The sequence below is a fragment of the Rhinolophus ferrumequinum genome, chromosome 14, assembly GCF_004115265.2.
Source record: "Rhinolophus ferrumequinum isolate MPI-CBG mRhiFer1 chromosome 14, mRhiFer1_v1.p, whole genome shotgun sequence".
Classification (NCBI taxonomy): Eukaryota; Metazoa; Chordata; class Mammalia; order Chiroptera; family Rhinolophidae; genus Rhinolophus; species Rhinolophus ferrumequinum.
Window position 1 is genome coordinate 17,194,292 of NC_046297.1, and position 13,629 is coordinate 17,207,920.

The following is a 13,629-nucleotide window of genomic DNA, read 5'->3' on the forward strand; positions in this document are numbered from 1 at the left end:
CAAGGTGACACACAATGTGCTAAGGAACTGACAAGGCCTATGCTTCATTTTCAACAGCACAATCTCAGGACCATGGGGGTCAGCCCAGGAAATCAAGAAGAGCAATGGGCCAGCCACTTATGGGTGACAAGGTAGGAAAAGGCTTGATGAGATGTTAATACAGGGAGGCAACATTCTGAATATAGAATGGTTTTATTAATTTCTTTAAGGGACATTTCTATTAGGTAAATACATCTTTTAAAAAAAAACGCTTAAGACATTATATACTTTCAGAGGATACAAAAGCATTTTCTGTTGTAATTAAAAACAAGGTTGCAAATATGAAGAATTGCACAAAGATTTCCACATGGTTTAGTGGCTATATTATTACTTGAAAATTTTGTTGTTAGCCTCATTAAAGTAGACTTTTTCCCCAAGAATATAGGATATCTGCATTTTCAATGTGATGACCAAGAAATACATTTATAATTCAGGAATTTACAAAGAGCTAAGGATAGGTGGCTTATTCCATTTTCAGAATTACTATTACCATACATCTTATAAACCTATTATATTCTATTCATGTGTGTAGCAATCACATTGTGTAAAAGTTGCACGTAACTTATATGTAGCTCTTGATCACCAGCCACAGACTACCTATGGGATAAAGTTGGGGGGTAAACCAGGAGAACGCGACAAACAAACAACAAAAAACAGTAACAGTAAATCTCTTGAGGGCTCTTGGTAATATTAATAAATGTGAGAACTTCATTTCCGTAACTTATTAGATTTCTAGGAAGAGAACTGGATCACTCAGGGATTTATTGGTCCATTTCATTCTTAGCATGTTTTATGATAATTTATGATAATTTTTATTTTTATGACTAAGCATTGCATCTTTACATTGGAACATTATGAAAGTAAAGCATTTTAGCTGGAATAGAATACAGTGATGTCATTATTTGGCAGTAATCCATCCATGTGTAAGTCCAGCCTCTCCAGAGACCAAAAACCTCATCTCTAAGTCATCCAGAAACCTTGTCATGTACTGCTCTCTTTCTCTCATTCACACACAGGGAATATCTACTGTTTAGAACACATCCTCTTTTATATGCTTTGAAGTTATTCCTTCATTATTCTACCTGATTCTATGCCATCCTTCAAGGATAAACTCAAACGATACCTTCCCAGAGAAGAAGCCTTTCCAGATTCCCTCAGGCATTACTATTCTCTAGCTTCTGCCTCCAATCTCCCATAGCATGTGTGTGCGCCTTTATTATAACACGTTTGTCATTTTACATAATTGTCTACACTCCAGCACACACTTACAGACATCAAGTTCTTTGAGAGTACAAATTCTTTCTTGCTCATCTTTGTGTCTCCAGGGCTTACCTGAGTGTGACACATTAAGTCAAGAATGTTTGTTAAAAAATGAATGAATATGTAAGTTAATGGTTTAAGACTGCTATTTACTGGGAGTTCTGTTCTTTGTGAAATTTCATGGAGAGCCTTTGGGATAAGTTCTTAGAATATGGACCTATTTTAACATGAAAGAATAGAAGAGATAAAAAGATACAAGAATAGCTGGAAGGACTGTTACTAGTAGATGCAAGGAGGAGAGTAGGCTACCATGAGCAAGATATAACCTTTGTAGAACTTGAGTTTTTAAATGAGTATATGTAAGGTGGCATTGATCAGAGAGGTAGTGTGACCAGTGAGGCTCTGGAGTCAATCAAATCCTTTGCTTAAACAATGGCTTTGCCACTTACTAGCAAAGCCAAGTTTTACCCTCTCTAAGTCTCATTTACTTCTCCTATAAAACCCACCTTGTAAATTTTGGGGGCTGTCTTAGTTCATTTGGCTTCTATAACAAAATACCCCAGATTGGGTGGCTTATAAACAACAGAAATTTATTTATCACAGTTCTAGAAGCTGGAAGTCCAAAATCAGAGTGCCAGCATGGTTGGCTGAGGGCCTTTCCTCAGGTCACAGCCTCCTCCTGATTCTCACATGGCTTAAAGGGTTAGGGAGCACTGTGGGATCTCTTCTGTAAGAGCACTAATCCCATTCATGAGGACTCCACCCGTACGACCAATCACTCCCCAGAGTCTCCAGCTTCTAACACCATTATATTGGGCTTTAGGATTCCAATGTGTGGATTGGGAAGAGGGAGGGATGGACAGAAACATTCAGATGATAGCAGAGGATGACTAATAAGATAAATATCATATGAAGTGCTTGTTACAGTGCCTGGCACATGCTATGTACTAAATTATAGCTATTATTAGTATTATTCCTTTTTATGTATGATTTTGCTTTCTACTTATTTCTGCTCTTTTGGGTTTTCAAACATGTATATCTGAGGCTTAAATCAATATGTGTAGTCACGACCACTCAATTAAAAATATATTCTAAAATATTTTGAATAATGAAACCCTTTAAATTTGAGTAACATAACACCATCTCTTATGTATTTATGCCCTGGGAGACATATGAGCAGGAATGATGGGCCAGACCAGAACTCTAGTGCCCTACAATGGTTTTTCTAACTGTGGGCCCACTTTGCCCAAGTTTTATTGTCTGGAAAATAGAGATCAACAACCCCAAACTAACTACAGATATATTGTAAGGAATATCAAGTAGGAAAAACCATAATGAAGCACTTAGTCTTCTTTACAGTCTTGCAAGGTGGTATCGTATTTTAATTGTGTTGTTTTTACAAAAGAAATAGCCAAAAGCAAGCAATAAACTAAGGGTATAATTCATTGACTTTAAAATGGGCCCCAAAGTATGGTCTGAGACAAACTTCACGTTGAAGTGTTAGCATTGACCCCTTTATGAATATTGCCCAGTACCTCGAGTGAATAATTAATGCAGTGACCCCCATCAGCAGGGGGCAGCAAAAGCAGATTTGGGATCAACTACCAACTCCACTGTGGTCTAACTCAGCGACCCTGGATATCCACACTGTCAGATCATCATTATTGGGATAATCAACCTTCTTCCAATGACCTTGGAGTTATTTTAAGGATTAATAATGATAATAATAACATAATTTTACACATCTGTCTTCTTTAGCAGGATGAGATAAAGGGTTACGAATAGCTAATAGAAACCTCCCTGGGAAGTTACAGTGAGAGGGACTGCAGTGGAAGATAATAAAAATAAGCAACAGTCCGCAGTTCAGTGACGTGGTGCTGGGCTTCATCACTAAATAACAGATATTCCTCCATGTTTACGAGGTGATCCTAGGCGCTGAAGGGAGGCTCGGGGTGCCAATCAAGTCACCGTGCTGGTGTCAGGGTAGAGGCGGCACGTTGTCGTGGAAAACACATGGGCTTGAAGGCAGGCGGCCACGGGGAGGATTCCCGCTTTGGTGAATTACTAATAGCTATCTATCTTTGCTGTTCCTTTTTCAACATCTTTTTAAATAAACTGGGGATAATAATATTTCTCTTATGGGAGGCTGTGAGAATCGTAGGAGACGACGCTTTGTCATCTGTGAACTGGAACTTGAAGGAAACATGAGCAGGTGCAGGGGGTAGGGTGCGGGCAGCGGGTCTTTGGGAGGAACTAGGGCTTATAGAAGTTCATGCGAGAACCTTACAAGAAGAACTCTATGGTTCTCACTGCCTTTATAATAAAGCTCTATGGTTCCAACTTCCTTTTTTCTTTCCTCAAATACCCCTCCTTGTTGGCCTCCTGGACAGAATGTGCACATGGCTTGCCCTGTCTGCATGCGCTGGGTTGCAACCCCTTTTCTTTTTCTGAGTAAATCCTTTTAGGTGATGAAATACCTAGTCAATATTATTAATATTTTTAAATTGACAGCATGGAGAGAGCTTGCCCTAAAGTGAGCCCTCTATAGCTACTTGTTAATCCCTCAGAACCAGGTATTCTCAGTGCACTACCCTTTTCCTCATTGACCGTATTCTCTCCAGGAAACTGCACAGATCACCCAGCTTCTTCAGCGGAGCTCATCACTTTCTGTTACCATCACTGACGTATTCCCTGCCTACTTTGCCACACAAAAGGAGACATGTTAAATATCCAAGGAATCGCATTTCAGATTAAGTTCCTCAAATTGGTAGAACAACGTATTATTAATCTGACGACCTAATTCGTGACCCTGTAGACTTCATCATTATCATTACTTGTATCGTTCACACTTTTCAGTTACTATCTATAATTAGTCAAGTGTATTGGAGATAATGGAAGAAAGTCATCCCCATCACCCTTTTTCTCTCAAACTAGTCACTTGAAGTCTGAAAACTTTGCTTTTATATGTTCTGAGCAGAGTACATTATGGGCTTAATTGAAATGTCTTTATGAGAATACCATTAGGAATACCATTAAAAAACATCACTTTTTAACTTGAAAGAGTTTTATCCAAGTTATGTAACTTGTTAAAAATATACTCGTATTTTCAAATTGAGATTTGTGTGAAGATAACCATATGTGTTAAAAAAAAATCTACATAGAACCGAAGTAATTGGGGGTTATACTATTAGCATACCTAAACTAAAATCCTTGCATAAAAATGTAATTCTGTTTAAATTTAGAGTTAAATTATGGAAGTTAATGCAAAATATTTAGTATATATAAAGCTATGGACACTGGGTAAACTAGACTTTCCTCTTCATATAGTAAACACTTGCTTTTGTGACTGCTAAGCATCTGTACTCCTGTCTTGTGCTAAACCATCTCTATTGCCATTCTTGTGTGTGTGTGGAATTACTCTTTGTATAGACAAAAAAAGAAAAAAAAGAGAGATAAAAGAGAAAAGAAATGTGCTGTGGTGTTAGTGTCAATTAAGATGGCCTGCCTTCCAAAAGCCTAGGGATGAACAGGTGGCCTAACACAAACCAATTGGACTCTGTCTCCTATGATTTCAAAATATGAATAGAATAATGGTAATATGAAGGAAAACAAAAAACACACACAAAAAAATAACTGGATCCAATTCATCCAACTGCCCAGTTTTGGTAATCCAGTGGCTCAATTATGTCACTAAGGGCCCAGAATCTTTCTGTTGTATCTCTATATTCACAGGATGTAGACTATCTTTTTTAGCTAACTCCACCCATCATCCCAAGATGGTTGCTTAGTTCCAGGTCCCAAAGACAATGTGATTCTGAAAAGTGGCTATTTGATGAGGGCTCAGCTGGACAGCTCATTTCTTCAGCCATAATGCCAGCCAAGCATGGCCATGTGACTAAATAAATAAATGCACACTAATTATAATTATGTTTTTCTAAGTTTTTAAACATTCTGATTTGCTATTTCATAAATCTGTGAAAATATCCTAAATAGAATATTCCACTAATTTGTGATCATGCCTTTGAAATTGTACTTAGTGCCAGAAAATACTTCCAGTGACTTTTTTGGTAGCAATTTTGGAAGGAAGGAAAAAATCATCTTTTCTCCATTACTCACAAACCCCTCACTCTGTCTTATTTTATACTTCTCTCTATATATAGAACCTTCTCCAGCTATGGCAACTGTAGATAAAATTGTCTGCTTGATGCTACTCTGGGATTTTCCTTTCTCACTCTCTTGTACTCACTTACTTCTGAGATATGAGGATCTTCATTAAATGTTTGTTGAATTAACAATTGGAAATAGATTAAATGATGAAAAGCAATTACTGTGATATGAGTAGAATAGGCTGGTTACTATAAACAATAACAACCACATGGATATGATTCCATCAGAAGAAAAGGAAATGTATAGCTGAAATTTAGGAAAAATGAAGAACAGCAGAATATGAGCTAAATATTTAAAATACCACTGTCTTGAGATTCATAAGATTTGGTTCTGGGGATTAGGAGAATCACTCAGACACATATTCTTAACAGTGAATACTTGACATTTGTTTTTGTATAATTTTGTTTGCTATAAAATTAATTCAGTCGATACTATCCCTGGTAAGAATACAGAAGTGAAATTTTTTCTATGGTTGGTGTACAGTCTAGTAGGAAGTATATCAAATTTATAGACTTGTAGAATTAGAGAGACTGAATTTATTTTTCAGTCTAACTTGTTCATTTGATAAATGAAAACATTAAAGTATAGAGAGATTCAACTAATCCATACTATTTTAATAGCATCTATTAATCATTTATTCTGTGTTGTCTTAAATCATTTACAAACCTTATCCTATTTAATGCTCTCAACAGTTCTGCTAAATAAAAGTCCCATCTTATGGATCAGGTAACTGGAATTCCCCAAAGTTAGATACCTTGTCCAAGGTCAAATAGCAGTGCTTCTCATAATCAATGAGGTCCAGCTGTGTGGACTCCCAGCCTAGTGCTCACTCCACAGCACTGGCAGCCAGTGCCTGGACCTCTGAAACAAACTAAATGGGGAATCTGGAGCCCAGGAATTGGGCGGAGAGCTTTATGTGGCCTTAACGTGCAGGTTGTAATATATGATGATATGCTTTCATTAAGATCATCACGCCCTGTTAATTTAACAGCTTTTAATAATATGCCTGGTGTTTACAAATGTAAACATAAATGGAAAGACAGAAAATCATAAAACTATACCTGATGAAATAAGCTATTTTAAGCTAGAACCACTAAATTGAATTCCAATCAGAATGAAAAATAGCTGATATTCCTAAAGTAGCATAACCAGGTTGGGGGTGGAGTGGGGCAGGGGACATCACAATTAATAACACCAATGACGTCAGTTTCTTTTTCTATCTAAATGATGCTGAGAGCACAGAGTACTGAGGTATGGCCAGAGTGTCCTCATGAGGTCATGAGAGACTGACTTTTGCAATAGAAACCAGAACTTTATGGAAAAGAGTACCCATGAATTCTTATCCACGGATTCTGGTTAATGCATAAAACATCTGCAATGAGTTCAGCAGGAGGCCTCTCTACCTTTTCAATTTCAAAGCTAGGACTCTTCATTAATTTATTTATGCATACATTTACTCAATTGGTCATTATGCTTGAACTCATATGATTGGTAAGTTGAAATTGTGGCAGGAACATGGAAAGAGCTCTGAAAGACGATTAATACTGTATGATTTCAGTTGTATGTGTGTCATGCAGGGTGTCATGCGTGGTCTCTGGTCCCGCTCCCCGCACAAGAACACAGGACATGGTGAGGCCAAAAAGGAACACTCACAGAGCCACAGATATGGGAGTCATACCACTATAGTCTCGCTGGTAGCTGGGTTGGAGACACGGGAAGCAGAAGTCACACTATCCGCAACCCGCCGGCCGCTTCTCTGCCAATCAACCTCACTTGCTAACTGCAATCTGCTGTGCTAACTGCAATCTGCTCTTGCTAGCTTAGCCACCATCTTCTTGCTAGCCCCCATTTTCTGCTAGCGTAGCCACAGCAGTTATATTAATGGCCAATGGCTCACTGGTTACCGCTGGGGGCCAACTAGCCACAGCTGATGGTCATCCAATCACAGTTGATGACCATTTACTACCCGAGTGAGCACCTTTCCACATGAGGGCGAGAGGCTGGAAACTGCACTCCTGGCTCTGTCCCCACAATGTGGAATCCAAAAATCAAAATAAATGAATAAAGTGAAACAAACAAATTCATATATATAGAGAAAAAACTGATGGTTGCCAGAGGAGAAGTGGGTTGGGGATTGGGTGGGTAAAGGTGAGGGGACTAAGAAGTAACAAGCCATGGGGATGTAATGCATAGCATAGGGAATAGAAATCAATAATATAATAGTATAATAACTGTGTACATAACAGATGGTTACAAGACATCGTGGTCACCACTTTGTAAGGTATATAAATATTGAATCACTATGTTTTATACCTAAAAATCATATGATATTGTATGTCAACTATAATTAAAAATATTTTTTTAAAAAAGATCCACTTTCAGAGAAGTTAAAAACTGATGGGAACATAGTTAGAGTAAATTAGACTAACTTAGGCTTATCTTCTTTTTAGAGGTAGAAACTTCATTTTTCTATTAATACATTATTTTATGTAATTAGTTTCCTAGGTATAACTGTTGTATTTTTGTTCAATAGTCTCTCATTTACCTGCTTCTTTTCCAGGACAGTATATTTCCTAGTATCTTTTTTACCTTTCCTTTCTTTTTTTTTTTTTTACATTCAATATTATTTTATATTATTTTCAGGTGTACAGCATAGTGGTTACATGTTTATATAATTTAAGAAATGATCCCCACCCCAACTAGTCTAGTACCCACCTGGCACTATACACAGTTATTACCATAACATTGATTATATTCTCTATGCTTTACTTTACATCACCATGACTATTTTGTAAGTGCCACTTTGTACTTCTTAATGTCCTCACCTTTTTCACCCTGCTTCCCAAATGCCTTCCATCTATAATCCCAACAAATCTAGTACCCACCTGACACCATACATAGTTATTACAGTATTATTGACTATATTCCTTATGCTAGACCTTATATCCCCATGGCTACTTTATAACAACCAATTTGTACTTCTTAATCCCTTCCCCTTTTTTTCACCCACACCCCCAACTCCCCTCCCATCTGGCAACCATCAAAATGTTTTCTGTATCTATGTGTTTATTTCTTTAGATTTTGTTCTTTAGATTTTTTTTGTTTATTTTGTTCTTTAGATTCCACATGTAAGCAAAATCACATTGCATCTGTCTTTCTCTGTTTGACACCACTGAGCACAATACCCTCCAGTCTATCCATGCCGCCATAGATGGCAAGAACCAATTCCTATCTAAGGCTGAGCAATATTCCTTGTATATATGTACACCTCCTCTTTACCCATTCATCCATTGATGGACACCCAGGCTGCCTCCACATCTTGATCATTGTAAACAATGCTGCAATGAACATATGGATGCACATGTCCCCTCAAAGTAGCGTTTTGGATTTCTTTGAATTAATAGCCTGAAGTGGGATTACTGGGTCCTTCATTGTCTCTTCTTATAGCCTTTGTTTTAAAGTCTATTTTGTCTGGTATAAGTATTGCTACCTCAGCTCTTTTTGTTTTCTTCATTTCCATTTTCATGAAATATCTTTTTCTATCTTTTTACTTTCTGCCTGTGTGTGTCTTTCAAGCTAAAGTGAGTCTCTTGTAGGAAGCATATGTAAGGGAGTAGTTTCTTATGCATTCTATTAATAGCCATACTATTTCTTTTGATTGGAGCATTTAATTCATTTACATTGAAAGTAATTGTTGATAGATATGTAACTATTGCCATTTCATTATTCATAATTTTGATCTTTTTTTTTCCGTCTTAAAGAAGTCCCTTTAACATTCCTTGTAACACTGGTTTGGTGGTGATGAACACCTGTAGCTTTTTCTTATCTGGGAAGCTCTTTATTTGTCCTTTGATTTTAAATGATTACCTTGTTAGGTATATATACCATATACCCTTGGTTATATGTTCTGCTTTTCATCACATTGAATATTTCCTGCCAATCCCTGCTTTTCATCACCTTGAATATTTCCTGCCAATCCCTTCTGGCCTGCAAATTTTCTGTAGAGAAATCAGCTGACAGTCTCATGGGGTCTCTCTTATAAGTTACTAGTTGCCTTTCTCTTGCTGCTTTTAGGATTCTCTCTTTGCCATTTTAATTATGCTATGTGTTGGTGTGGGCCTGTTTGGGTTTATCCTGCTTCGGACCCTGCACTTCCTGGCTTGCATGTCTATTTCCTTCACCAGGTTAGAAAATTTTTCAGTCTTTATTTCTTCAAATAAGTTCTCAATCTCTTGCTTTCTTTCTTCTCTTTCTGATACCCCTATGACAAAAATGTTGTTACACTTGATGTTGTCCCAGAGGTCTCTTAAATTATCCTCATTTTATTGGATTATTTTTTTTTCTTTTTGCTCTTTCATTTGGGTGTTTTCTGCTAGCTTGTCTTCCAAATCACTGATTTGATCCTCTGCTTCCTGTAGTCTGCTGGTGATTCGTTCTAATGTATTCTTCATTTCAGTTATTGTATTCTTCACTTCTGACTGGTTCTTTTTCATAGTTTCTATGTACTTATTTTGTGCTTTCAATCTCTGTTGAAATTCTCACTAAATTCCTTGAGCATCTTTATAACCATTGTCTTTGGTATATTGCTTGCCTACGTTTGGTTTAGCTCTTTTTCTGCAGTTTTCTCCTATTCTTTTACTTGGGACACATTTCTTTGTTTTCTCATTTTGGCTGCCTGTTTGTGTCTATTTCTATGTATTAGGTAGATCTGCTATGTCTCCCAGTCTTGGACAGGTGGACTTATGTAATAAGTGTCCTGTGGGGCCCAGTGGCACAGTCTCCCTGGTCACCTAAGCCAGGAGCTCCAGGAGTGTCCCTTATGTGGGTAGTGTGTGCTCTCTTGTTATAGTTAAGCCTTGATTGCTATTGGCACATCAGTGGGTGGGATTGACCCTCAGGTTGACTGGCTGTAGGGTTTGACCACATCCACAGCTTGTGGGCTGCTGTGCAGGAGGCTTACCCCACTAAGTGAGATTTGCCCCAGCAGGTTCTGGTACCTGTTGAGATCACCATTTGTGTGTGCCACTTGTGGGGTAATTGGGGGGTGCTCTGCTGTGGTCTCAGGCCAATCTACAAGTATGTGAAGGGACTCCAGTGCAGACCTAAGTCAGCCACTGCCTGTGACTGGCCAGGGTCTACCTGGTAGGAGCTACAAAGTGATCCACAATTGTTCGCTGTCTGTGCTAAACATGGAGGCATGTGGGAGAGGCCACGCTGCGAACCGAAGATGGCTGCCACCAGTACCAGGCCTGGGGTAACTGAAAAAAGCCAGGACACTTGGAGGCCTGCTGCCACCTCCCTGCTCCCTTCAGTTTTAGCCACTGTTAAAGCCTCATGCGATATGTGAGTTGGGTAAGGCAGGGTCTCATGGAGTCATTAAATTAAGAAGAACTGTGGTGACCAGGTTAATGGAGACACTGGTTTGGTGCCAGTGGGGAGCCTGGAACTACTTAGCAAAAGTCTCAGAGCACACCAAAGCCATTCGCTGCCTTCCTGGGGCCTGAGGACTTTGATAGTTTTTCATTAAAGAGTACAATGTGGGAGGGTCTGGCTTCTTGTGGAAAAGTTACCTGTAGTGATACTCAAATTGAGTGGTGTGGGGTCTCAGCTGAGTCAGCAGGGCAGTGCTGTGGTGCTCATGAGACCAATGAAATTCAGATTTGGCTTCTTGGGGAGGGTTCAATATGGGAGAGATGGCACCCACCTGCCAGCTGCATGGAAAGAGGATCCCTCACCAGGAAAATGCCGAGTGTTTTTCAGTCCTCCCCCTTCTGCCACACACCTCAGTCTGTGACCCATATGTTTCTGTGCTCATCCCCACCCCACCCCCCCAGAGTCACTATCCCTCTGCTGGAGCCCAAGGTCAATGCCTGTGAACAAGCTTCTCTGTGTGCGGGCCATTTAAGAGGTTTCCTGCAGCCTTTTGTCCCTCCCAAATGGTCAGATTCCCTGTTTTTCACGGCCATATGTTGTGGGGGCTCCTCTTCCTGGCACCAGTACTTTGGGCTGGGGAGCCTGGTGTGGCGGGCTGAAGTCCCTCGATCCTCCAGTGGGGGATCCTCCATGGCTGAGATATCCCTCCTGATTCTCAACCACCACCAAGAGGTTTGGGGCCAGTTCTGCATCTCCGTCCCTCTACCAGTCTCATCGTGGCTTCTTTATATTTTTAGTTATAGGACTTCTGTTCCACTAGACTTCAGATGGTTCTCCAGTTTGATTGTTCTATAATTTAATTGCAATTTTAATGTGTTCATAAAAGGATGCAGGCACAGTGTTTGTCTACTCCACCATTTTTTATCTCTTCCTACTATCTTAGTAAGAACATGAAATGGCTACGCTGCTCTACCTTTTGGGCATGAGCTTTAGGAAATAATGTCATTTCCAAATACTTAACAAGTTTCACAGTTAAAAAGGCACTGAAGTTCAACGCCTTGTTTTAGAAAAAGATGTTTTCTTAATCATGACATTGCCATCTGAATTATCAATCCAAGTAGTCTTTTTCTTCTAATTTAGGGCTCAAATGACATTAATTTATTCCTATTTCTTTCTGACCTTGAAATAATTTAAAATGTGAAATACTGTTTGACAAATGTCATATAAAATTACTATGTATGTGTACATGTTTCTGTATAAAAATATTAAGTATGATAGGATAATATACATGATACAGACATAGTAAACTATGTCCATATGTAGACAATTATTCATATATTGAATTATGTCAGTCATAATATATCTATATCTACTATACTATATATAATATAGCATCTATACCTACTGGGCTATATATTTGCTATATAGTAGGTATAGATGTATACTAATATATGTAATCATATTTTAATTATTGATAAAATATAATTTGAGGAATAAAAAGCCACAATTTTAAAAGAATTAACCAATACACATAGGAATTCTGTTTTCAGTGTAGATTGGAAGATTAGTAATAGTGAAAATCATATGTATTTTCTGTTTGAGAAATAAAGAGAATTGAATCAATCCTTTCAAAATTCTGCTCAGTGGATTTCATGGTACTTGGGCAGTTACCACAAGTATACTCTCAATTTCCTTCTCAAGTACCTCATAGAGGTTGCAGAAGTCTGTCTCTAGCCCTTCAAGCAGCCCGATTAGAAGACTCTCCCTTTGGAAAAAATTATGTCTGCTAATCCTAAAGTCACTTCCTACCTACAAAACTCTGCAGAGTTGCAGATCTGTTTTCAGTAAAGAGTCCTGTACCCAGGAATTGCCTTCCTATTATAAGAGACCTTTCCTAATTTGCAGAGGATCCTAACTGTCTATCCCAGGAAAAAATATCATTCCTATCAAGATACTCTGAGAAATGAATTGGAATTCTAGCTAAAGTCTAGCTGTCCTCCACAATGGACTCAGGGCTTTACTCTGAAGTCATTGAACTTCTGTTTTTTCCAGGTTCTCAGTCATCTTGGGTTTATATCTACAAAAGGTTTAGTATTATCCTTGGTACCTCTTGGAACAAACTGCTTGAAGATGATGTGTGGTTAATATGATAAATGGCTAATGCCTTTTGCTTGGCATAGTCTGTTCAAATTCTCTACTGTTGCTTGCTTACTTTTAGTTTTTAGAATGGTGCTAGACACTCAGAGTGCTATTTAATAAATATGTATTGATGATGATTATAACTACCATCACTATTAAGGGATGTTAGGTAGTCATTAGGCTTTTGGATTCAATTGAATGAAAGTCACATTTAGCCAGGATCATTTGTAGAATAATACATGGAGGGCATGTCATAATGGAAGATCTTTGGGTTTTGCCAAAGAAAAATAAGTTATAATCCTTTTTCTTGAGCATTGCAATATTCTTTTAAAAACATTTTATTTCTGCATCCTCTAGTTTCTGACTTCATCTTACTTAAATCAATTTTATGCATAACGTTTCTATCACTTCATTTTTTTCCACCATAGTTTCCTTCACTAAAATGTAAACTTTTCAACTTGGTCTTTTCAATTGCTATGCTCTTGCCCCATTCTGAACTGTCCAACACACACACACACACACACACACACACACACACACACACACACACACCATCAAAGCTCTTCTACCTCATTATATTCCCTCTCTTAAGTGTGTCATCAGTATTCATATTCAACCTACTCTTTCATAGCCAACTTGTCTTTATCATGT